This window comes from Perca fluviatilis, chromosome 22 (genome assembly GCF_010015445.1).
Source record: "Perca fluviatilis chromosome 22, GENO_Pfluv_1.0, whole genome shotgun sequence".
NCBI lineage: Eukaryota > Metazoa > Chordata > Actinopteri > Perciformes > Percidae > Perca > Perca fluviatilis.
Genome location: NC_053133.1, coordinates 29396805 through 29412230, shown reverse-complemented (window position 1 = coordinate 29412230; position 15426 = coordinate 29396805). Strand labels below are relative to the sequence as shown.

General features: G+C 40.5%; 1 pseudogene; it reads left to right on the top strand.

Annotated features, from left to right (window-relative positions):
* LOC120552573 overlaps positions 1 to 6469 on the top strand; it is a 33238-nt pseudogene extending 26769 nt beyond the window's left edge.
* The last annotated feature ends 8957 nt before the right edge of the window (positions 6470 to 15426 follow it).

Sequence of the window (15426 nt, the reverse complement as noted above, 5' to 3'; positions counted from 1 at the left end):
TACGAATTCAGTGAGACCAGGCTGGAAGGAGAGCATGTCTCCGTGTGACAAGGAGACGTCCGGATTTCTTGGGTGGCTGCAATTAGAAGAAAGGACCTTTCTCTGGTCCAGCACAGAGACCCCACACTGACTGGAAAGGATCCTTACAGAGAGAGACCTTTTAGTTATGGGACTTTTAGCGTGTATAGAGCCAGCATATCTCCACCAGACTCCATGTAAATAATCAGGACTTTTTAGCGTGTATAGAGCCAGCATATCTCCACCAGACTCCATGTAAATAATCAGGACTTTTAGCGTGTATAGAGCCAGCATATCTCCACCAGACTCCATGTAAATAATCAGGACTTTTAGCGTATAGAGCCAGCATATCTCCACCAGACTCCATGTAAATAATCAGGACTTTTAGCGTATATAGAGCCAGCATATCTCCACCAGACTCCATGTAAATAATCAGGACTTTTAGCGTGTATAGAGCCAGCATATTTCCACCAGACTCCATGTAATTAATCAGGACTTTTTAGCGGTGTATAGAGCCAGCATATCTCCACATGGAAATGGGTGAATTAAGGGTTTATTTCAACCAAACCAGAGTGGTGATGGTTGGAACAGTGGAAAGATGAACCAAGACGGCTTTTGATAGTTTTATTTCTGTCCACTTTGAATGAAGTGTGTTTTACGATGATAAAAGTCCTGATTATTTACATGGAGTCTGGTGGAGTTTGTTGATGGGGGGATTTTCGGGCCTGTTTCATGTTAAACTAAAAGGATCTTACTCTTTAACTAAAAGGTCTATCTCTGTAGGGATCCTTTCCATAATGTTGTCAGACACTTAGTATAATAATTTGAGTCTGTCAGCGGCAAAAACTGAACTTTTAGTGGACACTGACTGATTAATAAACTGGACCAGTTTCAGAGATTGTTGTTCCTATCAGTTTGTCCCTGTAAGGGCCCTTTTCTTTGCTGCCTTCTTAATTTTCAAACAAGAAAGGAGAAAACAGTAAAGGTTACTTACACACAATTATGCCGTCATTGTCAGCATCATGTAAATCTGGGCTTGCAGACATAGCTCTGAGGAAATAGGTCATGGCCTCGTTATGAGGTGAGGTGAGTCTGTGAAAACAAAATGTATGGTTAAGATCGGTCTATTAACATATATATATTTCCTTATACAGCAGAATGAAAGCATATTCTTTAAATCTCACCCTTGCTCCGGTTTGTCGCGCCGTACATGCATTTGTCTCCGAGTTGTGAAGAGGGTGTACTGCTTCCTGTAAATTATAAGACCAAAAACATACACTTTTATGAAGCAACTTACACGGGCCCGGCTTTAGCTCTACCTAATAATAAATCATGCTGAAAGCAGCCAGGAGCACAGCTTTGTGCTGCTCGCATTTAAACTTGCAATCATGGCAGGGTTTAAAACATTATTGTCAAAGTCTAAGTAGACTGTTTAACATCCAAAGGCAGTCATTGTATTTCTAAAGAGTTAATAAACAGTACAGACTAGCTCGTTGTTTCATTAATAATCACATACTTTCGTTGTCTTTTCATTTTTGTGGGGCTGACACGGCTCCAGAGGTGATATGGAGGGGGAAAAACTCTCCGTACATCTGGAACAACTCCTGTGTGTTTCCTTTTTAGGTGCCGTGTTCTGCCCCCGTGATAAGCAAGTGACATTTGACAGAGTGAACAGACAACTCTTTTACCAGTTGGCCTGAAATACTCCCATACAAGCTTTTTGGTCTATAGGAGGACTTATCTTCCTCGCTATTTTTCAAATCAAAGCAGTAAAGGGTGGTGGGGGTGGTGGAGAAAGAGAAAAAGAGCAGATTAACCAGCAGTGCGCGAGCAACAACGCACAAACTGGTGTAGAGGTGAATTACAGTGAGTTTTTAATGGAATACTGGGAAAGTTTAATAACGATAGGACAATTGAAGTCCAGATTATGAGGCCATTTCAGCAGAGCCAACAGCTTTATATGCCATGGATATGTGAATATGGTGCTGAATTTGCCGTATTTTAAGAAGACAATTGATTGGGACTTTGTCCTACAATGACACAGCTGATATGCTTTATGTGAAGCACAGTGTTTTGGTGTCAGCAGAAAGACTTCTCTTAGAAGACTGTACAGTGGTGCCTGTGTCAGACAATCTTGGATGAGCAAGACCAAAGAAATGGTCACTGTAGTCATGCCACTATGCACAGTTTTTTAGCTCTAGGAGGCTGTGATGTTGTTTGCATGGAATGCACATTTTACCTTTGAAAAATTGTTGAAATAAATTGTTTTGTGTATCTTTTTCACATAACATTTGCCATTGCTAATGACATACAGAGTATTTAATCTAGCATACTTTAATTAAATAAATTAATTCAAGCTAAAATGTAAGAGTCTATAATTAGGCTATACTGAGCTTGATCTATATATACCAGAGCAGTTAATACCTTTTGGAAAAATGTACAATGTCACCTGGGGTAAAACTCCCCTGCTACCCCTGATTTGCACTTGCATAGCTCACAGCATTTTCATTTTACATGTTAAAGCCTCCCGATTAGAGGTAGGAGGAGTCATGAGGAGACAACTGCTAAGCAAGGCCCACTCAATTTCTGACAATTCACGTCCGTTTTTGGTTGTTGTCTGTTAATTGCCATGTGCAGTCGTAAACCTGAACTTTGATGACAATATAAAGTGCCGCTTACTGACGAAAATCCCACTTTTCCTGCAGTGATAGTTTCCCTAAACAAATGTATTTAGACAAACCCAGTCACTCACTGTTAACTCCTGCACTTTGATACTTGTACTTATCTGATCACTGCTCTTTTACTGTTTTTATTCTGTTTTTATATGTCCTGTAAGGATTATTTATTGTATTTATTGTATGCACCCAGTGGAGTGGCGATCCTGATTTCGGCTGTATTGCAAAGTATAATGACAATAAAGGCTTTCATTTCAATTTCAATTCAAGTAATGCAGCACAGGAGACATCGAGAATAATTGCAAATCAAAATCATAATGAATTCAGATTAATCTGATGAACAGGTAGAGAATATCATTGAAAGGGCTGGAGAAAGAGGAAATGTGACAGAATAAAAGGGCTGATGTTATGATGATCCACAAGAAGATAATGACACTCTCCTCATTTTATGGAAAATATCATTGATTAGGACATAGTAATGTTGAGCTACACATTTTAAAACATCAACACACTAATTGGATTATGAATGGATTTGAATATATTTCATTTGTTTATTCAGATTGAGGAGCTGCAGTTTGTCAGAGGTCGGCTGTGCTTCTCTGGACTCAGTTCTGAAGTCCAAACCCCTCCCATCTGAGAGAGCTGGACCTGATGGACAACAAGAACCTGAAGGATTCAGGAGTGAAGCTGCTGTGTGCTGGATTGGAGATTCCAAACTGTAGACTGGAGACTCTGGGGTTAGTTCATGTATTTTGTTCTTGTTTAGGGAGGTTATAGATTACATTTCAGATGAAGAGAACCTGCATCTCACTTTGCTCAGTGCACATCTGATCCAGTTCTAAAGATCAGGATGAAGCACATCTCTCAGTCAGTCAGCTGTGTGTTGATGACAGTGGTGATAGCCTCAGTCTGTGGTTTGAAATGAGAGCAGCAAAAGTACTTTCCATGTTTCAGTCTTTACTTAGTTTATTTTGTATTATATCTTATTCATGTATTTAAATTTGTCAATTTTCTTTAATACTAACCGAAATTACACAGTTTACATTTTAAGAGGCAGATGAATGAAATTAAAGTCACACAAGTACCTTTGTTTAATGTATTATATCTTTTTTTAAATATGTGTGGAAGGAAAGCAAAACATGATTCCATTAATATCAAAACTACACTAAAAACTCATTTTAAACAATACTCATTGTACGGGAAAACTCATTGATTAGGACAAAGTAATGTTGAGCTACAATTTAAAACATCAACACTTATATTCCTTATTCAGATTGTGGAACTGTGGTTTGTCAGAGATCAGCTGTGCTTCTCTGGCCTCAGCTCTGAAGTCCAACCCCTCCCATCTGAAGAGATCTGGACCTGAGTTTCCAACAACCTAAAGGATTCAGGAGTGAAGCTGCTGTGTGGTTTTCTGGAGAGGCCGGATTGTAGACTGGAAACACTGAAGTCAGTTCATGTATTTTTGTACAGTGTATATGTATTAAATGTAAATCCATAACATAAGTTTTAAATTTATATCAGTTCACTTATTTTCTGTTTTTGAGTAGAAATCACAACAACTCCTTGTTTGTTTTCAGTTTGTCACCATATGTAGTCAGGACTCAAACTTGTTTGTCAGAAAACTCTGAGATTTATTCTTCAATGTACTGCAAAATCGTTTTTAATGTTTTAATATGTGAAACACATTCATAATTAAAACCATAAAAGGAATAGGGCTGTACAATTTGTAGAAAAAGTCAAATTGTGATTTACAATACTATAAATGCAAAAGAATGCACCAAAAACTAAAATTGTGAAATGTGTTTTCTCAACTTGAACATACAAATAAAATATAAATAGAAAATACTTAATATGTATGCCAATAAGAATTAAAGGGATGCAAATAAATTCACAGAAGTACCTTTGTTTAATGTAATATATCATATCTTTTTATAAATATGTGTGACCTAGGATAAGCTTTTTGAACACCTTTTGTCGGGCAGGTGCATTGAATATGACCAAAGGTCACAGCTCAGGAGCTTAGATGGAATCCCTAGCACTGACCATTACGAAGTGATTGTTTATTACAAAATACAACATTTCGGTCTGAGATCTTCATCATCAAATGTGTGGAAAGAAGCAAAACATGATAGCATTAATATTTTAACTGCACTGCATATATAACTAATTTTAAACAATACTCATTTTAGGGAAAGATCATTGATTAGGAAAAGTAATGTTGAGCTACACATTTAAAACCTCAACACATCTGATTGGATTATTAATAGATTTTTATCTTCATTTATACTTCTTTCAGATTGATGAGCTGCAGGTTGTCAAAGATCAGTTGTGCTCCTCTGGTCTCAGCTCTGAAGTCCAACCCCTCCCATCTGAGAGAGTTGAACCTGAGTATCAACTATCTGAAGGATTCAGACGTGAAGCTGCTGTGTGATCTGAAGGAGAGTCCAGAATGTAGACTGGAGACTCTAAAGTAAGTAGAGAGTTGGATTAAGTCCATGCTGGTTTCAGCAGTAACTAAACACAGTTAGTATTTGGGATGTAACGATACACTCAACTCACAATTAGATACGATTCACAACTTGAAGTTCACGATACAATTTTCTCAAAATGTTTTAACGAAATGAGTTGTAGACAAATTACTGAACAATATTCCTTTATTTCTATAAACTACAAAATAACAGATGTGTCCTCTTTTCAAAAGTTACACTGAAACTGTATTTTATCTTAAATAGCAAATTAAATACAAACAATTTAAGATTAGAGAGCGGTTTGTTTATTGTTAAGTCCATATGTCAAATTTAAATTATTTATTTAAAATGTAATCATGTTCACCAGTTATTTGCTGTGAAAAACAAAAGAAGAACTACTAAATGGCAGAAGGGTATTTTTCACAACATTAAATGCTACAACCTTACGAGGCTAGACTAGTGTCCCGTTTCAGTTGTTGTTCCCTCAGCAGCAGTGTCCAGGTTGTCTCAAAACTCAAATAGTCTCCTCTGTGTCTTTAGCTGCACACTGTTGGAACCCTTTCCAGTGAAATCACACGTTAGACCGTTTAGCTGTCAGCATTTAATTGTGTTTAAGCCAGCTTCTAACTAACAGTAGGCTAACATTAACGTTACCTGCTTTGTAATGTTAACTAGCATCTCACCATAGGCCATTTAAAAATTGCATTGTGATACATTTATCTCCACCAGTTGTAATGTTTACACATATAAATTGATTTTGTAGAGAGACATAAAACTGTCCAACCATCAAATCTGATCTCTAAGTGTTTGTTCTCTCATTTCAACACTAAACAACTGATCAGTTCATCTTTGTCACAGCTCTGAGATCAGTCTGACTGAAGCCTGCAAATCGCTGGCTCTTATTTCATAGATTCAGTATTACATTTAGTAACCATGTTGTCTTCATACACAGCAGAAGCTCTGCCGAAGTCCAGTAATCACAGCTCATGTTTTACTGTTCAGTCTTTGTATCAACATGTCAGATCTTTAACATCATAAATATATCTGTCCTTCTGTCATTTTGTTTTGACAGACTCCATATATTATGTTTTAACTTTATTTCCTTCAGATGTTTTTAGCAGCTCGGATCCCAACAGCAGTAAATCATCATTAAAGTGAGCAGTGAACATCTCTCTGTTTCAGCAGTAATGATGCGTTCAGGACTCTCAGCAGTTTATTTTCTGGTACTGCAGTGAAACCTGCAGAGTCAACAAACTTGATGCCCAAAGTCTCTGCAGGTCTGTGAGCTTCACTCCAACACGTTAACATGAGAGCTGAAAGGAAGCAGGCTTCTCTACACAGCCACTCCACTTGGTGTCTCAACAGGACTGAAGTCTCTGCTGCTCTTTATACTTGATGTGCTTCATCACTGACTGACAGATGATGAATGGAGTCTCTGGAAGCACTCATGTATCTCTTCTATTGTCTTCTTCTCTCATCAGATGGTGGTCTCTATAAGAGTGATCAGAACGAGGATGTGTTGGAGGATCAGCTGAGTCCTGATGATCCCAAGAGGTTGAAGCAGCAGCAGCAGCACCTCTAACTGGGCCATGTTACTGGGAGGTAGAGTGGAGAGACTCTGGGCATTTCACAATCCCAAAAATGTAAAGAACAGATGTGTTCTTGGGGACAACGTTCTTGTTAGTCACTCTCGCAAGATGATGAGCACACAGAACACTGTAGACAGTTTGAGACAATGCCTGCTTGCTGGTATTGCATAAAACCAGCACAGGCCACCTGCAGAACTCCAAAATAACAGCATGATAACAACAATACAACCACTTTATTTAAAGACGCTGGGGACAAAAAAACTACTAATGAAAACTTATCGAAAAATAACACTTATTGATCTTTGATTTTTTCTTTTTTATGACCAATGTTTGTTTACTTTAACTTTAGTCCAACAAATAGAATGCTATGTCAGGAACATTTCTGGGAATTTGAAGTGTTCTTGTGAAATGTGAACTTGTGTAGTGGGACGGTACTTTGGCCATAAAAAGATGACGTTCCCCATAAACACAAGAAAGAAATCAGATTGAGAAAGGCTATCTGACTTTGACAGTTTTGTGTCTGTATATTTTAACAGAAATTGTCCATAGAACGTTATTCACGGCTGTAATTTAGTTTATTACATTTTGAATTGTATAAATTAGCGCTCTGACAATTTTTATCGGCCACAGAGGTTGGTTTTGGGAGATTAAAGATGTCACTTTTTCAATGGTTATCGCCTTTTAATAGTTTTTCGTATTTTCTGGCGTTTTTTTACGCTTTTACTTTTTGACCTCCGACCTTTTGTTGCTTCATCCGACATTTTTCCAATGTTTTCAAAAGTTGACTAACCAAGCAGCTTTGTGTGAGAGAATTTTATATAATAGACCTAACTGATAATATTCTGTATTTTGTATTTTAACTGTGGCTACACACATAATTTCCCATTTTTTAAATTACAGGGCCAAAGTTCAGGTAACAAGCTGCCAGAACTTTTTCTTTTCTGAGTTGGAGACAGTCGTCACTTCTTTTTTATTATAGCACGTTTGTTAAATCAGTAGTACTAGTTTGTCTCTGAGTTCTACGGCTGAGCAAAAGACAGAGAAACAAAAGGGACAAGATTTACATTTCACACTATCAACATCATCATCATCATCATCATCATCATCTTCATCTTCATCTTCATCTTCATCTTCATCATCATCATCATCATCATCGTCATCATCAGCACAATGGCTGCCAGGGCTTTCCCCACCGCTACACCAAATCTACTGGTGTAATGTAGCCTACTATAAATACTTTGTTACTGTACTCAAGTAGAAGTTTCCCGATATCTGTACTTTACTTTATAACTATGCTATGCACTGGGTTGCAGCAGCTGTGTGTAAATTCAAACGTAGACTAGTTTGAGTGTAAGTTCTGACTCAGGTTGGAGTTTAGGTGCTACTAACATTTGGAGGGTGTCCCAGGATCATGGAGGTAAAGGTCACCGGCCACAACTCAGCACACGGTTCTAAACTTGTCATTTGACCTCTGAAAGCTGAATATTACTGCAGTATTCAGACCCACTCTTACCTTGTCAAGTCCAAGACTGTGAGGCCCTCCAGTGTCTGAAGCTGTTCACCTGTTGACATTAATTCAATTCAATTCAATTGTATTTATAGTATCAAATCATAACAAGAGTTATCTCGAGACACTTTACAGATAGAGTAGGTCTAGACCACACTCTATAATTTCCAAAGTCCCAACAATTCCAGTAATTCCCTCAAGAGCAAGCATTAGCAGTGGCTATTGCGACAGTGGCGAAGGAAAAACTCCCTTTTACGGAAGAAACCTCGGCAGACCCAGACTCTTGATAGGCGATTGTCTGACGGGGCCGGTTGGGGGTGTGATGAACAGTGGCAAATAATAGTCACATTAAAGATAATGGAACAGTGACTTTGAAGGTGTAGTCGTGTAGTTAAGCCTTACATTGCAGGGAAGAAGAAACATAAGGACTCCAGAGAGTGAATTCCCCAGAGCTAGTATAAATATAAATATAAATGCAGACGGTGAATCAGATCAACAGAGACAGAAGATGTTCTGCTCCATCTCAGAGGGACATCTTGGCTTTTTTACTCCACTACATTTGTCTGACAGCTTTAGTTTGTCCTCCCCCTTCCTGGCCAGTGAAAACCACGTACCTCCAGATGTGGTGATGTTGAATGTTTGTGATAAACTGAAGGATGAAGTCTTTCTTCATGTGTTGAGAGAAATTCTCCTACTTCTTAAAGCTAAATAAAGTCTTTAAATATATATATATGTGTGTGTATATATATATATATATATATAATATATATATATATATATACACACACACACACACACACACACACACACACACACACACACACACACTTTACAGGACATGTCCAACAGCAGAAGTAGTGGTGCTCACAGCTGTTACTAATGATATGACCTGTATATACCTGTGGTGATGACGTCATGAAACCTGTCGGTCTGCAGTTCATTAACTTGATAAAGTAATACAAGTTGAAGTAGTCCGTTAATGTGAGAGCTGAGAGTTTAATAAAGTCTATTTTCAGAGAGATTTGAGAGTTTTTAGAGATTATCAGACTGATCAGTGACAGCTGGAGGCTAACAGGACTGGGTGGCTAACACTAGCCTGCTAGCTGTAGCCCCAGCACACAGTAACCATAGTAACGGTACCTGTACAGTACCTGTCTGTGCAGCGTGACAACCGCCGTCTTGAGCAAGTTTTTGAGTCAGTGTGGACTTCCCGTTGCAGAATATAATCAGTTAACAGGAGAAGGAGAAGTCATCAGTTGCTCACTTATCAGCAATGGCAGATCTGGCTCTTTTAGAAGACCTCTATCGCCAGTACAACAGTGCACACGCGCCCGATGGAGCACTCCATCAGATTGATTAAGGGCAGATGGCTCTGTCTTGCATAAAAGTCTGCAACATTGTTTGAGCCTGTGGTGTTCTGCACAATATCGCACGGGGAAAACTGGGTGCCATAAATGTAGTGATGGACCAAGATGACCCGATGCCCAGAGAGCAGTGTCCAGCACAGCCCCAAGTGGGGGCTATACCAAGGAGACAGGATATTATTCCTCGCTTTTAAAAGGTATAGTGTTATGTTTGGCAATGATACTCCAGAAACATGACGATGCACAACATTTTTATTTATTCTTCAGGTTTTCTTTTCCTTCTCTTTTAAAGTGACGTTAATGGCCACAAGTGAAAGATGAAGAAAACACGAGTAAAAATAAAGAAACTACATAAATTCCGCTACTGTGTGTTTATTTAAATATAGGTACACCATGTAGGCCTAAGAGATTGCAATATAATTCTGTATATTACTATTAAGACTATAGCATACGTCAAGGGTATAAATTAAAATAAACTTCAGCTGGAGTCCGTTTAACTACGGCAACACTGTTGACCGCATCAGTGATCTCTTTCTATTCCCCATTCTTTCTACAGCCTTTAATAGCCTACCAGTTTTCAGGCTGCCAAAAAGTACACGTTGGTGCAAAGGAATCTGAGAATCAGGGTTTCAGTCTCTCACCTCGAAAGGTGGCTTCTCAGCCACATTACGTCTCGCCTAATGTGTTAATTGTAGGGACGAGGCCTCAAAACTGAGAATATATTGGGGCATGATATTTAAATGACGATCGTTTCCAGCCGCTGCATTTATCAATGTTACGACCATTTTTACGTCTGATTGGTGTGATACGACCGTTTCATGAATCACACATGAAGCCTGTGGTGAGATGATTTCTGCGCTCATATCTGCGCTGGTTTCGACGTTAAGTTCATAAGTGAGGGCCAAAGAGCCGAAAAACAGCGTTTCACCGCTCTGAAAGAAGCCGACACCTTCCCACCTGTTAGGGTCAAGATACAACGCTACCGGCCTCGCTTTCACAATAAGAGTCTGGAGAAGAGCAGCAGAAACAAATATGGAAATATGGACATTTGCCTCTTTTCTCTGTTTATATGATATTACAGTTATTTTCGATTGCTAAATGACAGTGGGCACATCTGGAGTCCCATGTGAAAAACTCAAACTCCAGTCTACACAGAAACAGTTCATGTGGACCAGACTAAAGTTATGTAAAGAAAAATAAATAAGACATGTTTACAGCATTTATTCTGCCTCAGGATCACGCCTCTCTGCTGGGTGAGGCCACAGGACTTCATCCACGTCACATGCTATGTTCTCCCTTGCAAGGCAACAGGGAAAGAATCCTTTAGCATGCCGAATCCAGCCCTGGCAAGATTCCACGCTGATGTCACCATATGCTCCAGTCATTGCTTGAATTAGGTTTTCCTGTGTGTAAGGGTTATGGTCATACACTTTCCATCTCCATGCCGAGAAAAACTCCTCGATAGGGTTTAAGAAGGGAGAGTATGGTGGAAGAAAGACATTAATAAAATGCTGCTCATTTTGAAACCAGTCGCGTATTCTTGGACCACGATGAAAGCTCACATTGTCCCAAATGACAACATACATGGGGCGCCGCCCCTGCCCGCGCTCCCTCTGCTTTCGAGCAGAGCACCCGTAGACCATCCAGGAATGTTAGTAGCAGTTCGGTTGTTGTAACGGCCCAACAGTAAATGACTGTTGAGAACCCCATAGCTGCTGATGGCAGCACAGATGGTTACATTTCCACCACGCTGGCGGGGCAGTTCAATAATGGCCGCGTTGACCTACCACGTTGCGACCATCTTCTTCTCCTTTTGCCTAGATTGAATCCAGCTTCATCCATGAAAATGTATTCATGAGGCATAGCCATTGAGTCAAGCTCAAAGATTCTCTGTACACAGTGAAAACTACATTTAGTTCCATAAATGACACAGTAAGATGTATACATGTGCTGCTTCCCAAACTACACAGTACTTTCTAGTACTGAGTTAAAACCTACTTGCACATATTGACATCGTAGCTCTTTCACTCTCTCACTGTTTCGCTCAAATGGTACCCGATAAATTTGTTTCATCCTTATCTTGTTGCGTTGCAGGAGACGATCAATTGTTGACAGACTTACACCATTTATTCCCTCTAAATCTACGTTGTCTTCTACAATCCGTGGCTGTATTTCATGCAGTCGAATTGCATTGTTCTGACGGACCATATCTACAATAAGTGTCTCCTGGTGTTGTGAGAACATGTGTGTCCTTCCACCCTCATGAGGCCGTCTTTCAATTCTGTAAAAGAGACCCCATTTAGTTAGAAGTATACACATACACACACATTTTATTCAGTAAATGTTTTAAAAACACAGTACCATGGAAAAGTTATGTCTCATTGTCCCCTTTCTGAGACAAGTATACTTTACCCGTTTTGTTCTCTGAAGGTCCGGATTATCGAAGCCACTGAGAACCTGCTTAGTTTTGGTTGCACACGTTGCCCTGCCTCCCTCATAGTCATGCCTAGGGATGGCTGATGCACGAAATTGACGTTCGAAGCTTTGCCGAGAGCTCGAGCGCCAGATGTTTGAAACACTGATCCAAGCGTGATTCAAAAAGCCATGCGAAAAAGACTGAAGTAGAGGCTGAAAGTAGGGGACTCTGAAGTGAGGGGGCTCTGAGTAGAGGTACTAAAGAAAGTAGGGGAGGGCTGAAAGTAGGGGCTCTGAAAGTAGGAAGCTGAAAGTGGGGGGCTGAAAGTGGGGGGCTCTAAGAAGTAGAGAGCTGAAAGTAGGCTGAAAGTAGGGGCTCCTGAAAGTAGAGAAGTGAGGCTGAAAGGAGTAGGGAGACTCTGAAGAGTGGGGAGGCTGACTGAAGAGTAGGAGACTCTAGAAGTGGGGGCTCTGAAGTGGGGGCAGAAAGTAGGGGGGCAAGGAAGTAGAGGGGGCAGAAGATAGGGGGGCTGAAAGTAGGGGCTCTGAAAGTAGGGCTCTGAGTAGAGGCTGAAAGTGGGGCTGAAGTGAGGGGCTCTGAAGTGGGCGCTGAAAATTAGGAGAAACTCCTGAAAGTAGGGGGGCTGAAGTAGGGGACTCTGAAGAGTGGGAGCTGAAAGTAGGGGAGGCTCTGAGAAGTGAGGGCGCTGAAAGTAGGGGCTCTGAAAGTAGGGGGCTCTGAAAGTAGGGGCACGAGAGTAGAGGCCAGTAGAGCAGAGGCCTAGAAAGTGAGGAACGAGAGTAGAGGCACGAAAGTAGGGACTCCGAAAGTGGGGCTCCAGTAGAGGCCAGAGTAGGGGCTCAGTAGGAGACTCCCAGTGGGGGCTCGAGGTAGGAGGCTGAAAGTAAGGGCACAAGAGTAGGGGCTCGAAGTGGGGAGACTCCAGAAGTAAGGGGCTCAAGTGGGGGGGCTAGAGGGGGGGGCTGAAGTAGGGACTCTGAGAGTAGGGGCTCTGAAGTGGGGGGGGCTGAAAGAAGTGGGGCTGAAAGTGGGGCTCTGAAAGTGGGGCTCTGAAAGTAGAGGCTGAAGTAGAGGCAAGTGGTGAAGTGGGGCTGAAGTGGGGGGCATGAAGTAGAAAAGGGGGCCCTCTACTTGGCGTGATGCATCTTTTCAGAAATACAACTCAAACAAACTCTAACAGAGAAATTTGATGAGTTAATAAAATGTAACTTTTGTTTTAATTTTTTTATAAAAAATTTTCTTAATTAACAATGTGTGTATGTGTGTGCGTGTGTTTGTGTGCGTGTGTTTGTGTACGTGTGTGTGTGTGTGTGTGTGTGTGTGTGTGTGTGTGTGTGTGTGTGTGTGCGTGCTTGTGTCGAAATGACAAATATCGGCGTAACGCAGATCGGCCAACGCTGGTAAAAGACATTTTCATGGTTGGTGTTTCGTTTGAAAACATTTTGTCCGGCCAACATCTCTCCTCAGCGCTCTGTGTGAAGCCGCATGTTTCCCACAATGCATTTTGATAGCACCCCCCCCTTTCAGGAAACTCAATCCTGGGCTCAGTACGCTAAGGAATACCATGATGTTAGACATGCTGTGTGTGTGTGTGTGTGTGTGTGTGTGTGTGTGTGTGTGTGTGTGTGTGTGTGTGTGTGTGTGTGTGTGTGTGTGTGTGTGTGTGTGTCTTTCTGTCTTTCTGTGTGTGTGTCTCTGTGTATGTGTGCCTGTGTGTGCGTGTGTCTGTGTATGTGTGTCTTTCTGTGTGCGTGTGCGTCTGTCTGTCTGTCTGTCTGTGTGTGTGTGTGTGTGTGTGTGTGTGTGTGTGTGTGTGTGTGTCCTATCTGTGTGTGTGTGTGTGTGTGTGTGTGTGTGTCTCCAATCAGATTCCTCGGAGGTGAAGTCACCGTTAGCTGTCAGGTGTTTCATCACTTTCACTCTCTGGATAGCAACAGCTGGAAACATCTGGCTCTATACCATGACTCACATCTCACCTCTTAAAGATCACACACATACACTCTGCGTATGTATCAGCTGACGGTTTGTGTGACAGATTCCTCTCGTGTGTAAAGAGACTCTTAAGGTGTATAAACTAAACAATGTTCAGACTGACTTGGAATCTAAAACACTCCCAAACTTGAAGAGATCATCAGTACTGATTAAGAGTTTGCTCTAAATTTAGTTCAGAGTTTATTCAGTCTGAACAAGGTCTATATAAAAGAGACTTCAGATCCAGTATTAGGGGACCACTAAGGTCTATATAAAAGAGACTTCAGATACAGTATTAGGGGACCACTAAGGTCTATATAAAAGAGACTTCAGATACAGTATTAGGGGACCACTAAGGTCTATATAAAAGAGACTTCAGATACAGTATTAGGGGACCACTAAGGCCTATATAAAAGAGACTTCAGATACAGTATTAGGGGACCACTAAGGCCTATATAAAAGAGACTTCAGATACAGTATTAGGGGACCACTAAGGTCTATATAAAAGAGACTTCAGAGGGGACTTTATTAGGGGACCACTAAGGTCTACATAAAAGAGACTTCAGATACAGTATTAGGGGACCACTAAGGTCTATATAAAAGAGACCTCAGATACAGTATTAGGGGACCACTAAGGTCTATATAAAAGAGACTTCAGAGGGGACTTTATTAGGGGACCACTAAGGTCTACATAAAAGAGACTTCAGATACAGTATTAGGGGACCACTAAGGTCTATATAAAAGAGACTTCAGATACAGTATTAGGGGACCACTAAGGTCTATATAAAAGAGACTTCAGAGGGTACTTTATTAGGGGACCACTAAGGTCTATATAAAAGAGACTTCAGATACAGTATTAGGGGACCACTAAGGTCTATATAAAAGAGACTTCAGATCCAGTATTAGGGGACCACTAAGGTCTATATAAAAGAGACTTCAGATACAGTATTAGGAGATCACTAAGGTCTATATAAAAGAGACTTCAGATACAGTATTAGGGGACCACTAAGGTCTATATAAAAGAGACTTCAGATACAGTATTAGGGGACCACTAAGGTCTATATAAAAGAGACTTCAGATACAGTATTAGGGGACCACTAAGGTCTATATAAAAGAGACTTCAGATCCAGTATTAGGGGACCACTAAGGCCTATATAAAAGAGACTGCAGATACAGTATTAGGGGACCACTAAGGTCTATATAAAAGAGACCTCAGATACAGTATTAGGGGACCACTAAGGTCTATATAAAAGAGACTTCAGAGGGGACTTTATTAGGGGACCACTAAGGTCTACATAAAAGAGACTTCAGATACAGTATTAGGGGACCACTAAGGTCTATATAAAAGAGACTTCAGATACAGTATTAGGGGACCACTAAGGTCTATATAAAAG